Consider the following 14,813-nt stretch of genomic DNA (forward strand, 5'->3'; position numbering starts at 1 on the left):
ATAGTGACGTGCAGAGCTTTGGTGTGCATCTTGCTTTCAAAGGGCAGTTTTTCGTCATAAAAGCTGATTCGGTGTCCTCGTACAACTTGGTTTATCATGGCTGCCAGATTATCACTGTTAGTACCCATAGGTATGTAAGTGTCATCCAAAGCTTTCATCAAAGCTTGCCTATACAACTGTGAACTCATCAGCAGGGCCCACACGAAAATCTGAGTTGGGGTCTTCTCCAAATGCTTCACAATTGAATAATCTTTCGGCAGCATTTTTCTCCAGAACTCCTTGGCCTTGGCTGCATTGACCGGCCTTTTTGTTTGGTCCTTCTTCTGCACACCCTGGGTCAGCTCTTCTGGAGTGTAGCACCTGCCAGATCTGGTCATACCCTGGGTAACAACCGTTTCAATCACAAACTTTGGTCGGGCAAGAGTTTCTTGTGGCACCAAGGCAACAGCCTTCTCGGGTGTCAGAATCACAAGCTTTTTCTTCTCTCTAATGCTCAACGAGGCTATAGCCCTTTCGAGCTCATCAGGAGCAATCAGAACTATTGCCTTTGTCACGCACCAATCATCATCTGTCTTTATCGTATTGATAGTGACGCTTCCATGATTTGGCAAAGGATTACTGTTGACATTGGGCACGACTCTCTGAAGAGAGACCACGTTCTGGTCAATCAGGTCTTGGATCTTATGCTTCAGGTTGATACAGTCCTCGGTATCATGTCCAATATTGTTGGAGTGATACGCACACCTCTGATCAGGTCTGTAAAACTTTGAGCTAGTGTCAACCAGCTTGGGCCCCACTGGATGAGTATATCATGCCGTAGTTAATCGCTCGAATAGCTTTCTTAGGCTTTCAATAAGCAGAGTGAGAAATCTAGCAGGCTTCTTCTCAAATCTAGGATGGGGGGATCGTAATTACCTTGTTGCGGAGGAGGCATTTAACGATAATTTGGAGCATTTGGACAGGGGGCTTGATATCTGGGGTATTAGTTGGTTTGGTAATTTGATTGTGGAGCTAGAGTTTGGTACATTGGGGGAGACATTTGGTAATTTGTCTGAACGTTGGCACAATTAGGGGCGACGTTCCGGTAGTGATGAGGTGGAGTTTGGTAGATAGTAGGGGGAGTTTGGTAGCTAGGATGGGGAGTATTTTGATAATTGGGAGGAGGGGTATTTTGATAACTAGGTGGAGGGGTACTTTGGTAATCATTAGTGCATAAAGAGCCGGGTACGAACTCTGTGAAGGTCGAGAACGACCTTGGTATGATGAGGATTTCCTTGGGGTCTTCTTCCCCTCATAAGAGATAGAAGACACATCTTCTCTTTTCTTCTTCAACAAACCCGAGGATCCGGGCGAGACGACAACACGGGCAATCTTCTCGGTTCTTAATCCATATTCGATAGTCTCACCTAATTTGACTATCTCAGCAAACTTTGCTCCTACGAGCAACATGATTCTATCATAATATTTGGGCTCTTGAACCCGTACAAATACTTTGGCAATATCCTTCTCAGACATAGGAGGCCGAACTCTAGCTGCCTCATTTCTCCATCTGTATTCAAATTCTCTGTAACTTTCATTTGATTTCTGCTTCACTTTTTCGAAGGAATAACGATCAGAAACAATCTCTACATTGTAGGCGAATCGTTCGGTGAAGTCCTTAGCCAGAGCATTCCAGCTAGGCCACTATGTTATTTCATGCGATGTAAACCATTCTAAAGCCTCTACACTCAGACTTCAGCTAAAAAGCCACATCAGTAAAGCTTCATCTCTTCCAACTCCCACAAGCTGATCATAGTAGGCCCTCAGGTGCGCTAAGGGGTTCCCTATTCCTCCGAAAACATCAAATTTTGGCACCTTGAACCCTTCCGGGAGGTCCAAATTCGGATGAATGCATAAATCCTCATAACTCAAACCGGCGACTTTAGGAATATACTGCAATTCTTTCATGGCTTTTCAAATCTCTTCATTTGACCTCCACTCTCTCTCTCGCTCCTCATAGTGGTCGAGCTCAGAACCATTGGCGTCATGCTCATTGGGGACTGGGATTTAGAAAGTGGCTTTCTGGGGTAGGGGTGGAGCAATGGAGGGACTTTGGGCATTTTGGGTGGCTTGGTAGTTTTGAGGGAAAGTCTGGGGGTTGGTATGCTGATTTTGGTAACGGAGGGGAGTTTGCAGGTTGTTAACATTTTGGTTTTGAGGGGGTGGACCAATTTGGAGGTTGGCATTTTGGGGAGGCAGTTGCACTTGAAGGTTGGTATTTTGAGAAGAGGGTGGTGTCTGGTAAGAAGCGGAGGCATAATGGGGATTTTGGGTGGTTAAGTCGATGATTGAGGGATTCTGAGCAGGACTGGAGGGTGGGTTTTGAGCCTGTTCCGCACTTGAAGGAAGAAAGTGAAGTGGAGGCCTCACATCTGCTGGAGCATTGAAAGCAAAAGTTGGATTAGGCAAATCTTGCCTTTTCTGCATTTCGACCTGCATCTTAGCGATCTGTTGCATCAACTGCATGATTAGCTCGTTCTGATCAGCAATGACAGGCTGAGCCACGACAACATCGGTGAGGTCAATCTCTTCATTGTTATCACTCATTGCTACTTTTCCCTTCCGAGAACTTTGACTGGGGAAGAAATCTATAGGGCCTTTTGATCTTGTTAAATAGGGTTGTTCAGCCAGCTTATCAATACATATCAGTTCTAACTACCTGTAGAAGAAAACAACTCAAAGGCAAATATGTTAGTTTTGATTCAGGACAAATAATGCAAAATATCACATAGAAATCATGTAAACACATAAAAGTTGATTCGTTTGAGGATTCATTAACCCACGAATAATAGGCACGGATGTTTTGAACAAGCAGGAATTTGCTCATTTTATTTTAGGGCTATTGACTCGGAAAGGTTAAAATGCATTGACCTAAGGTCTTCTTACTGCATCTTCTGTATCTGTTGATCTGAGCTCGACATTTCCTTGTAGGATGAAGGGGGGAAAAGAAAATTATTTAAAAGATAGGGGTCGGGCCTTGAAAGGCTGCCTACGTATCTCCCAAGGAGAATTCAGGCCCTACATAGTTCAAATACAAAAGGAAATTCTCATTTTCATTCATTCATTTGATTGATTACAAGGAAAGTGAAAAGAAAACATGCAATAAAGCTCCTAAAAGATAGATGATGCCTTTATCAAAGCTTTTTCTTCTGATTACCGTATTAACCACGGAGGGCAAACTCAACTTGAATCTTTTCCATGTTGATAAGGGATTCCACGTCATAGCGAAACCCGAGGCACCTTCCAATGTTGTGATCTGTGATAAGGGCAGGGTTTCCAGATTTCAATTCCAACAGGATCGATTGCCTCGTTATCCTTTCTGATAGAGGCCAAGACCTCTTTTTGAACCAATTGACTGCAGATCTCTAACAATGTTTTCTTGAAAGGCGTAAAGTAGTGACAATAAAATAAAGTGTGCTAAGTGACCGGCATATTGGGCTCCGGTTGGTCACAGGTAAGGACGGTGTTCTCACCCCATATATACGGAATCTCTCCAACGTTGAGCAGGTTGCGGATTACTGCCTTAAGCTCCGCACATTCTTCTATAGTGTGTCCTCTTTGGTTCGGGTGGTAGGTACACGTCTTTTGAGAGCTTTCATGCCCAAACCCAAAAGTGGTTCCTTCGAGAGGCTTCAACGTGTGTGAAGCCCTAAGGTGCTCGTAAATGAGAGCACATGGCACGACTCTTACCCCACGCTATGTGTCCGCTCATAAGCTAGGAGAGTGATATTTTTGTCTCCTCCTTTCAGACATCCCAGGTAGGGAGGCATATAGATGATTTCCTCATCGGTATCTTCTTCAGTAGCTCCAGGGTGAGTGTCTGCAGGACCACTGTTGGCTTCTTGATTGAAGAAAGAGCATTTTTCGCGTATTTTCTGAAGCCTCATGGTTATATCACTGTTGAAGACATCATGTTTCTTCCGCCTAGCAACCGTCTCCTCGTTTATGATAACATATCTTGCCATCTTAGCCGCTAACTCCACGTCTAGTGCTGTACTTTTGGCTTGCACAGCTGCGGTGGCTAGTTCCACTTTTATTTTTCTTTCTCTTATTTCTCGAATCTCTTGTTTGAATCGGCACAGTTTCATCCTTAAATTCTCCTCAGTCGTCTCCACCTTGACATTCTTGCATTTTTCCATCTTAGCAGCAATTTCACCTTTCCTGAGATCAGAGAGTAATGTTTTAGGATTTGGTAGTTAGATTTTATTTTTGGCTGAGAAACTCAAGCTTCAGGAAATTCTGGTCAAACATTTTGGGGTAGTGACTTGTATTCAGTATTGTAGAGATTTTTTTCAGAAAATTTTGACAAGGAGTGGGCTAAAAATATCCTCATTCAAAGCATCGTATCACATAAACAGTTAAAGCACACAAGAAAACAAACAAATATCGCGTCCTAAACATGCATGTGACCCTTTTGTGCCAATGGTAGACCTAGCGAATTGAAGGATGTATATGTCTTTTTAAGCCAATTCATTATCCCAAAAACATTTCATTAATATCATTCAAAATAATGTTTGACAACATATGAATGGGGAAAAGAGTTCAAAAAGGAAATAATAACAAAACAAAGTACAAATGAAAGCAGTCCCACGCAGGGGATGATAATAGACTTCAAACTCCTCCTGAACTTTCACCAAGTCTGGTTCTCTTGGCGATGCTGATCTCTTCCCACATAGCATATTTGTTTGCCCATAGGTGATCTTTAGCCAACCGAGCCCTTTCTTGGTGTCTGAACCTCTCTCTGACTAGATCTGTTGTTCCACGCTATCATCCAATTCTGACATGCATTGCCTTGCCTTTCGTAACTCTTGCTTCAACTGGGCTATGACCCTAGCGTCTTCTAAATGCCGACGTTAATGCTCCAACTCATTCCTATCAAACTTCTCTTGGAGTTGATAAAGTCGAATTTGATGTTTGGCTCCAACATTTATAATAATCTGGGGAACATTTGGATCGGGTTCGATAGTTCCGGTGAGACTCTTTAACCATTCCTTGTAATCCTTAGAACATTCAGGACGAAACCTATTTGGCACTGGCTCACCCAATACCTTTTGAGTTTTCCATAATTGAAGCATCTTTTTAGTAAAAGTGACTTCACCATTTTCATGCTCCGTCATAAATCTTGTCATGTCTTCGATTTGAGGAAGCTCTTGTTTCCTTCCTAGTTATCTAAGTACTCGAGAAGGAGCATATGGCCGAGTTCCTCTCAACCCAATAAATATCAAGTAGGGGGCCTTTTCACTTCGGATCACCAGTTGTTTTGTTACTACCAAGCATTGTATCGACCACTGCACATTTTCCTCTCTCAAACTTGCACCCACCAATTGTAACTTTCGAGACTGTTCGGTCTTTCCAAGGGATTTGATTTTGTTGGATCATGAGCTTTGATCAAGTGTCTCATTATCCACCATTGAAATATTAGGTTGCACCCTTGAAAGAAATGTGTGCCACTTTTACATCTATCCAATGCCCTGTAAATGTCAGCAAGGATCATAGGAGCCAAATTGTAGTACTTTCTTGCAGATCTGTAGCCTACTCCATTAAAAATAACATGAGTGACCATTACTACACTTGGATGGATGGTGTAGTTTGGTCCTTGGGGAAACACCATTGTCCCAAGTAGGCATATCGCGAAAGCGAGAGGGCGTGTTTCCTTCCACTTTTCTTCCGAAACAAACTCTTCTTTGAACTTCTCGTAAGCTCTTGCACGTCCAAATCGATAATACAACTTTCGAAGTGGAATATTTGACCCGGGAAGCCTGTCCATCCATTCAGCTTTGACTAATGACAATTTTTCTTTAATTTCGGCAAAATCTCATACCTTTGGAAAGAGAAGATCAGTATCGGGTTGGCGTTTCCTCATGTTGCACATGCCGACACTCTCGTAACTTGCAAGAACTTCATCAATAGTCGGAGTCAACTCTACTTTCTCAAACTAAAATACCATGTTGTCGCTGTCCCAAAATTTCACCATCGTTCCAATCAAGTCGGGATAAGCCACCATTTCCATTAATGACGGGAGATGGCCTACGTGTCTTTGAACTTTCTTCTTGTCTTCCGCATTCATGAACTTCCACCAAACTTGGATGTAAGGATGGGGTATGGTCACCATTAGGGTCCTCAACGGCTCACATGTCAGATTCATCCTTCAAGAAAAATAGACAAGGTAAGTTACCCCCACCCCCATAAATAATTGATATGTTTAAATCGACATATACAACCTTCAATTAAACATGTAAGCATGAATGTCTTTTTATTGGCAAATGGGCCAAATAGACACAAGGTGGGCTTTTAATGGGCCCAACACGCCTTGGGTGTTGGGTCAACCTAGTTCAAAATGCGCTAAAATAAGGATTTGGTTTCGTTCTACGCTAGTTGACTAAGAGTGGTTTTGAAAGACCGGGAACCCAAGTGGACAACTTAGGCTAGAATTCACGACAACAATTGGACGCATGACGTACCAATAAATTACTGATCTTTTCAGAAAAGGGTTGAGTATAAAAAGTCCGGCCGCGATTATGCAGAAACCGTCCTTAATATATTATACATACGATAGGAAATGCCATGAATGCAATGACAGTTATATCAATTTAAATACGTTTAGCGCAAATAAACAATCATCAATTAATAATAATCAGTCAAATAAGTCAAATCTTATGGTTAGAACTTAATAAGTCTCCAACAGAGTCGTCATTTGTGTTTTACTCAAAAAATATAAATAAAAGAAAAATGAATGAGTTCTCAAAAAATCTATTAAATTTATGGTTTAAGAGAAATCGAATTTCCAAAAGAACAGAGTCATCACTTAATTTTTAGTAAAAAATCAAGAAAAAGTTTAAGGTTTTCAAAAGATTTAAACAGGTAAAATCGATTGAAAAAAAAGGGTTCGAGTTTAATGTACATTCCGTGAAGGTGTTAGGCCCTCGGAATGTCCTCTAACTTGCGGACATTTATTTACTATTTTTATTTATTTATTTATAATTATCTTAGTGGAATAGGACTAAGGGGGGTTTTCCTAAAGGGAAATAAATTAAGTTATAAAATAAGAAGTAAGTTATAAAATATATACCTTAATTTGAAAAATAAAATGAAATGACCATTCTCCGAAATTTAATTAAATTAAACCATAAAATAATCAAAGTGTTAGTCAAATACAACAACAAATAGATAGGGGCAAAGGGAAGACATATTGAATTTTGGCCTTTGGCCCAAATTTCCAAATCTGCGAAATCTGCAAAAATATAACCCATTGGGCTTTTGGCCCTTTTTCCATCCTCACTAATCATGATATAGACAAAGTGTATATTTGATGAATACGCCATGTATACCGCTAATTCTCGGACTCCCAAACCTGTGATTTTAGTTCAACTATGTATTTTCACATTTTCCACATGTACTTTCTCGTTTTTGCCCTGTGTATGATATTTTCTGGTTGTATGTCGACGCATGCAACATGTATATCACTGTGTATCAGCTGCGTTTTAGCCGAATTTCGGCTTTTCCAGAACACGAAAATTTAATTTCCGATATTATTCTGCCGCTCTCAACCTGTACACCATTTTGTTGGCTCGATTGACTCAACAGAAAGGGTTTGAGCCTTTATGGCTCCCTCTCGGAATGCGATGGGGGCAAAAGTCTGCTATGGACTCAAATCAAGCTCACATGATACCAAGAAAAAGAAAACAAGTTAATCAAGGAAAAGGACCTTGAGCAAGTAATAAATTGGTATATCGAACCAAAATAAAATGAATGAAGCTATCATCCAACTAAGTTAAAGCATATATGAACAAAGTAATACTAATAACAGACTCAACTCAAAACATTCAAAATAAACAATCACCAAGCTTAGGATAAATAAAAAAATAGAAATCAAACTCAAATGAAGGAAGCGGTCGGTCAAGCCGTTTGTTAAATTTGACCATTCAACGCTACCAAAAAAAAGAACGCGTGCCCCACTTAAAATCCTTTTTCTAACAACTAAAGGATATGATAAAATTTGTTTATGGACCCTCTGATTTAGACCAAAAATGAGCCAAAATAAACATCAAAGACCAAATATTAGTGATGACTAACAAAAAGCCAATGGAATAAACATGCTTCTCATAACTTTGCAAATAGAGAGCAGGAGGACAAATATACGAATACTATAGAAATTTCGGAGGTGGCCATGATGATTATAAACAAATATTATCGCTCGAGGATACAAGATGGAACAAATAAAGGCACCATATTTGAAGAAATCTCATGCTAAATTAATACTCTACAAAACAGGGGACATCCATACTACTTCCAAGTCGGAAACATGACATAAAACTCGGACTAATATAACAAGAACATCGCCACTCTTATGGGACCATCTTCATGCTAGTAAGAAGCTTTATTAACTAGGATGAACAAGTGGGTCATAACGATATTTAATCTTCAAATACAGACAAATCCATTCAAGTTGCCAAAATATGACTCCGGCTCAAATTTCAGAAAAGATCAAAGATACACTTTCTTGAAGAAAACTTTAACAACCAGTGATGCAGATCAAACAAACAAAAGTACCGACCTTCCAAATGCTAACAGAAAAAGACTTTGAACGAATTCATGTTGTGAAAGGCATAAGTGATACCATAAAGCAAACAGCAGAGCAAACCACATTCATCTAACAAATCGAGAACATAGTACGAGCAATATTTAAGATATTAGCCACGACAAACGAGTTATTAAACTAAATTCGAAACATCTCAAAAATGACTACGACTAACAACAAGCAGTCACATAACAAAACCTTTTTGACATCAGAACACAATCATTTTTTTTTTATTTTGAAAATAGAAGAATAGGCTAGGAGAGTATTACAGAAAAGGGGACAGTACCTTCTTCCATGCTGCTAAACTGGGGCAGCGACAAGCAGAGACGAGCTTTTCCACCACCATACATAAGCTTCGAAAGTTCTGACGAGCAGCGGGAGAGTCGCGTTCGAAATGGAGAAGATGAAATTGAATACTCTTTATAGTACTTTCTGATCCTGGAGTCTACTTTTTCTCAAAGAGTTCTATGTTTTTTCACCGTATAATTTTATTTCCTTGACTCAAAAATTTGCAATTGAAAAAAATATGTCCCCTCTTCATACCGAAATAGTAGTGGGTTATATAGATGGATGCTAGGGTTCTGAACTTTAGGGGAAAGGGATCAAAAGTCTGATTCTAGGGCTCAATTCGAAATTCAAAACTCCAAATACCTTTTCACCATTAAAGGGAGACAAACATTTCTTAGATGTCTCCCCATTCCGAAAAAGGAAAGGGGACATGGGCAGCTAGGATCGACTCCCTCTTCCTTGCTGCTCGACGTGGCATGATCCCGCAGCTGCAAGGACGATTTTTGCAGAAGCTCAGGACCGGAACAACACTGTTGTGTGTTGCTGTTTTGACTGGTATGAACGTTGGAAGGGTTCTGGGTTTCGTTTGAGCAAGATAGGGCCGGGTTGGGGAGAAATGGGTCGAGGTGGTGGGCTGCTGGATTGGAAAGGTGTTGGGTTGATTGAGAAATAAGAGTAGTGGGCTAAAAAATGGAATGGTGTTGCTGGAAGTTTGAATTCAACCCAAAATGGTCTTTTAAGATGGGTCAAGGGTGAAGGCAAATTAAATTTATGAGAATTAAATTAGGCTTTGACCATATGATTTAAATTATAGCCTATCGGAGATTAAAGATGTAGCCAAATCGAATCAATTGGGATAAATTCGGCTAGTAATTTAAATAAGACGAATCACTATAATTAGCTAACGAACTTCTCAATCTTAACGAAATAAAATAATTAACTTATAACATAATTGATTTAAATACAAACTAATTTAGAATGCTTAATTTAATAAATGTAGAACTCTTTTGCTACGATTTTCAAAATATTTGTAAGATATACTAAATACATATATAATTACATGAAGTATAGTTATTATTCAAAATATTGTAAAGATCGAGTGAAGTTACTCAAAATAACCTTGAAACCAATTTGAATTATATAAAACTAATTATTCTAAATCGTTTGAAAAATCAAGAAGCTCAAAAATTAATTATTATCGGGGAGGATCAAAATTTGGTGTCAACACTATATAGTTTCGAAAGTCTTCAATATCTGCAGCAGTCACTGGTGTACCTCCAATCTTTTCTTCCCCATTAAGCACCACAGTAAAATCTCCTCCAACTATCCAAGGTGTAGTCATGCCAGTGGATAAAGAGTATAGATTATCCTAGAAATTCCTCCTCTGCCCCTTATCACATTTGGCATAAACAATGGTGACAATGAACTTTAAATGCATATTTAGATTATGTACCATTAATGACAATTGTTGATCTGAATTGCTGACAACTGTGGCATTAAAGCCATTATTTACAAACACCCAAATTTTTCCATTTCTATTATGAAAGGCTTCTGGAGCACTCAATCTCCTTCTGTATTTATTAATTGTCCTGACTTGTTGGAATGGTTCAAGGAGAGCAATAAAACCAACTTTATGAAAATGGTTAAGCATCTAAACCCTTTGAAAAGCCCTTTGAGACTTCACAGATCTTATGTTCCAGATAAGAGCTTTAATCATGATTTATTTTGCAGAGATCCCACACTCACACTCCTCTTTGGTTGAATTCTTACAGGAAGATTGTTTTTGTTTTGCTTCTTCCCCTTTTTAGCAGACTTTAGAGACTTGAGCACTCTTGGAGATAAATCTCCATCATCTTGTAACTGCTCTCCTGCTCTAATCTCATTTTCACCCTTCTCAATTAGGCCCTGCTTTTCAATCTCATCTTCAATATTATGTGATACAATATTGTGCAATACTGTATTAGGATCCTCTGTATTTCCTAGCCACAATTGTGTTTCATCAGTTTGCATCAATATAGGACTTTGAACAATGTATATAGCATCCTGCTCGCCTTTTTGCATTCCTTTTACTTGTGTCACTTCCGACATGTTATCATCTGTTTCTTCTACATTTTCTGCATATACAGTTAGTTGAAGCATATTGTTCTGGTCTTGATTCCTGTACTGCGCTTGTTTAGTAGGCGTCGCATGATCAGTTTTTGCATTTCTGGAATTCTCTTGTGCCAAGGTAACAACCTTCTCTATTGTTGCATCCTTCTCGTTCATTTTCGCATTAGGTTCATGTGTCTTTACATTCAGTCCCTCTTGTATGTGTTTTGCAGGACTCGTTTCCACCATATGACTCGATGCGTACCATCATCCGAAAGTCGAGGAAAAGACTTAGATATACAGTCCTTCGTTGATATCTTCTTTTTTTTCGCCCTCATTATTCACCATTGTTGGAATAATGTTTGAATCTTCATCTTTATGCTCTTCCCCTTCTTCCGCCCTTACCAATATATCAAATTGGTTTCTAGCACAAAGAGTTTTCTCTGCTAAAACAGTCACTTGCGTTTGAATTTTATTAGGTTCCTTGATAAACCTTCTATTTGTTGGGTTCCAATTTTGTCGAGGGAACCCCATTCGATCTCATCTACCCCTTGTTGTTGTATAATATAATTCCTCTTCCTCCTTATCTTCTCTCTTATTCATCTCTTTGTCTCTGTTCTCCATGTACAATTGCTGCAATTCTAGATGCAACACCCTACACTCCATAGCATTATGCCCTTGTAGCTTGCATTCCACACAGTATTTGGGTAAGACATCATACTGAACCTTCACTTTCTCTACCCATGACTTATTAGTTCCTTCATTGACAATCTCCATTTCAACATATGATGGCAGATTAGCACATAAGTCTACTTGCACCTTAACCCTTGCGCAACTAAGTCTCGTCTTATTTACTGTATCCCCGTCAAGATGAATAGGTTTCCACCGCCGTAGCTAATGAAAATAAGGATTCTTTAACAGAAAAGGTAGGTTTTAGATTCATAAATGAAATCCAGGCCATTGCTTGGGTTGTCTCCTCTTCAGCCTTAAATCTTGCATCATAGATTAGAGGTCGCATTTGGTATGAATACCCATCCTCAGCCGTGATGTAGTAGACATTTTTGGAGGTAATATTAACAAAATCCTCCATCAAATTAAATCTCATGAGAATATGTCTATTCTGTAATAACCCAATCTTTACATCACCCTTCACATTGAGTTGTTTTGGTATTTGAATCTGTAGATCTTCTAAATCTGGCCATCCATATCAGAATTTACCTACTACAGCATAGGTCAAATCCTCAATTATATTTATCCGATCTACCACTTCTTCTAGCCATTTAACCCTTGGGATTCTATCAATGTAAGTGACTGACTTGAATGGGATGGGTTCAACATTGGGTTTAGTATTCTCCCTAGTGGTATTAAGATTCAAAGGTTTCAACAAGTTTGCGTACGTCCCTTGTTGTGATGTAGCTCGACTCTTAGGCAGACTCTCCATGGTTGTTGAAGGCTTAAGTGGTAGTGAAGGAAAGTTCTCTAGGGTGATCGAGAGGTATAACTGGCCAGTCGCCAGAGTGGGCTGACCAGTGGCCTGACTGGCCATATCAGTGGATATTAGAGGTGGCTAGGCTAGGGTCAAAGAGAGGATTTCGCATGGTTCAAATTCACTACATCTGTATGACTGAAATTTGATTCTAGTCCATGAGATTATTATAGTTTTTCCTTCATTTGGGATCTCTTGTATAGAATTAGTATATGGTAATCTTTGAGTACCTACAAAATTGAAAATTGGGTTAGAAAAAAGTCCGCTAACATGTGATGAGTTGGTATTTTATCAATATTAGACTCTTATTCATGAATTAGTGTTATGTTTTATCGCTAATGAAGAAAATTTTAGGTCATTGTTTTGTTGTGTGAAAGAATTTCTTGGAAAATGAAGAATGAATGATTTGACACAAAACATTATTAAAATACATCGGTGAGGAATTGACGTCCAAAAAAATGCATAGGCGTTCCGCTAGCTCAACACCGACTAGAAAAGGAGAAATTGTCTAGAAACATCAGTGTCTTCGATGATCTACCGATCCAAATGCAGACATCATTGTAATAGAAAAAGATGAAGCAACACCCCAATTAACACTGGACGTTTCTGCATCGGCATTCCACTGATGCAATGCAAGTGAAATACGAAAGTTTAAGGGCAAAAACAAACTTGATGTTGAAGATACTTCCTTTGGAAGGTTTTAATGACAAAATTGAGAGTTGTATAATTGTGTATTATTATTTCTACCCAATTGGGATAAATCTAAGAATTATTAATTATTGCAAAGTAGAAGATAGAAAATAGACATTGGAGAGCATTTGCTTGCTCAAAAACAAAATCAATATTGTACTTCTCCAAGCTTGGATCTGAATTTGGTGATCATTGATGAATGAAATGAAGTATTTCTTCTTTTTTTGTTCAACTTGGACCAATGGTCCATTTATTAATAAAGGAGAAAAATACAAGCTTGGTTCAGACAGCCCCAAACGAACAAAAAAGAATAGCAAATTCCAGACAAAGAAAACAACAGATCTAAAGAAAAGGGAAGTCTCTAGAGAAGAACCAAGATCCTCACGCCTTTCATCTTCAAATTCAATTCAGTGAAGCTTCAGTTTGCCTTACCCTTTTTGCCGGCTTCGAAGCATGTATCCACAAGCTTGGGTGAGATTCACTTCGGCAATACCAAGTCTCACTACTGCCATGAATTCGACTCCATTAAAGATTTCTTCCACTCCCAGCTTGGATTCAAACCCAACAAATCAGGTATTCCCCTTCCCTTATGACAAAGAAATTACCTCAGAGAGTTGTGTTAACCTTTTCCATAACTTGTGCAGGCTGAGCTCCATAGAACTGATACCACTGCCTCAAGTCGTGGTTTAGATCAACTCAATCCTTCAAGATATTAGACCGAGATAACCCTCAAACAACATGCCTTGTTATTTGTTCAGAGATTCCATGTGTTGCACATTCAATCTTACAGTCTTTGAGTACTTATTTTGCACATTTGTCTTCATCATGAATGCTTAAAATGATTGCTTTGACCTTTCTTGAGTCTAAGAATTGGTGTTCCTTGCTTGTCCAACTGTAGTAAAGTTTTTGCCTGATTTGGTAGTTCATTGGTATGATTAAACTGGATATCTTCACCTGCAAAATCAACAGTAAAATTAGTTAAGAAGTCTACCTGTGAATTCCCTTCTCGAAATGTATGACCCACTGCCACTTCTTTATTGATCATAGCTTCCTTGATCTCCCTTATGTCTGCTGAAATAAGCCATGGAACTTCTCAATTCCCATCCAAGATCTTCTTAATGATTAACGAATTTGTTTCCACTATCAGAGGTAAAAGATTATGGCTTAAGCAATACAATAAACCATATTTAAATCCTTTAACTTTAGCCCCTAATACTGAACAAAACTCCAACTTGCTAGCTCTAGCATAAACCAAATCTCCTTGACCATCTCTTATGCAAAATGCCTTGGAACACAGGCCATGGTTGACTTGAAAAAAAGCATCATAGTTGCATTTGTATCTCTTTCCCTCAGGTCACTTCCACCGTATCACCTTGGTGCTTATTAGAGGTGTATAACTTTCCAAAAATTGTACAATCTCTGGCCAGGTGTTAGGCATTTGTACCAACCAAGGGTACCTTGCTCTTGCAATGAAGTATACATTTCTATTGATCTCCAACACCATTGCATGTCTAGTGATACTTCCCATGTAAGACCATATTTCTCCTTTTCCACATTGTCAAATGATGAAAGATGGCATGGCTCTGCACATAGGTGTTAATTTAGTTGCACAGTCCTTTGTCCACCACTTGTAGATAGTTTGTC

General features: G+C 39.0%; 1 long non-coding RNA gene across 1 annotated transcript in view; it reads left to right on the forward strand.

Annotated features, from left to right (window-relative positions):
- Positions 1-13,891, forward strand: part of LOC125841145 (uncharacterized) — a 28,182-nt gene extending 14,291 nt beyond the window's left edge. The window contains exon 3 of the long non-coding RNA XR_007443780.1: positions 13,814-13,891. This is a non-coding gene — a long non-coding RNA (uncharacterized LOC125841145). The remainder of the gene's footprint in view (positions 1-13,813) is intronic.
- The last annotated feature ends 922 nt before the right edge of the window (positions 13,892-14,813 follow it).

The sequence above is a fragment of the Solanum stenotomum genome, chromosome 10, assembly GCF_019186545.1.
Source record: "Solanum stenotomum isolate F172 chromosome 10, ASM1918654v1, whole genome shotgun sequence".
Lineage (NCBI taxonomy): Eukaryota > Viridiplantae > Streptophyta > Magnoliopsida > Solanales > Solanaceae > Solanum > Solanum stenotomum.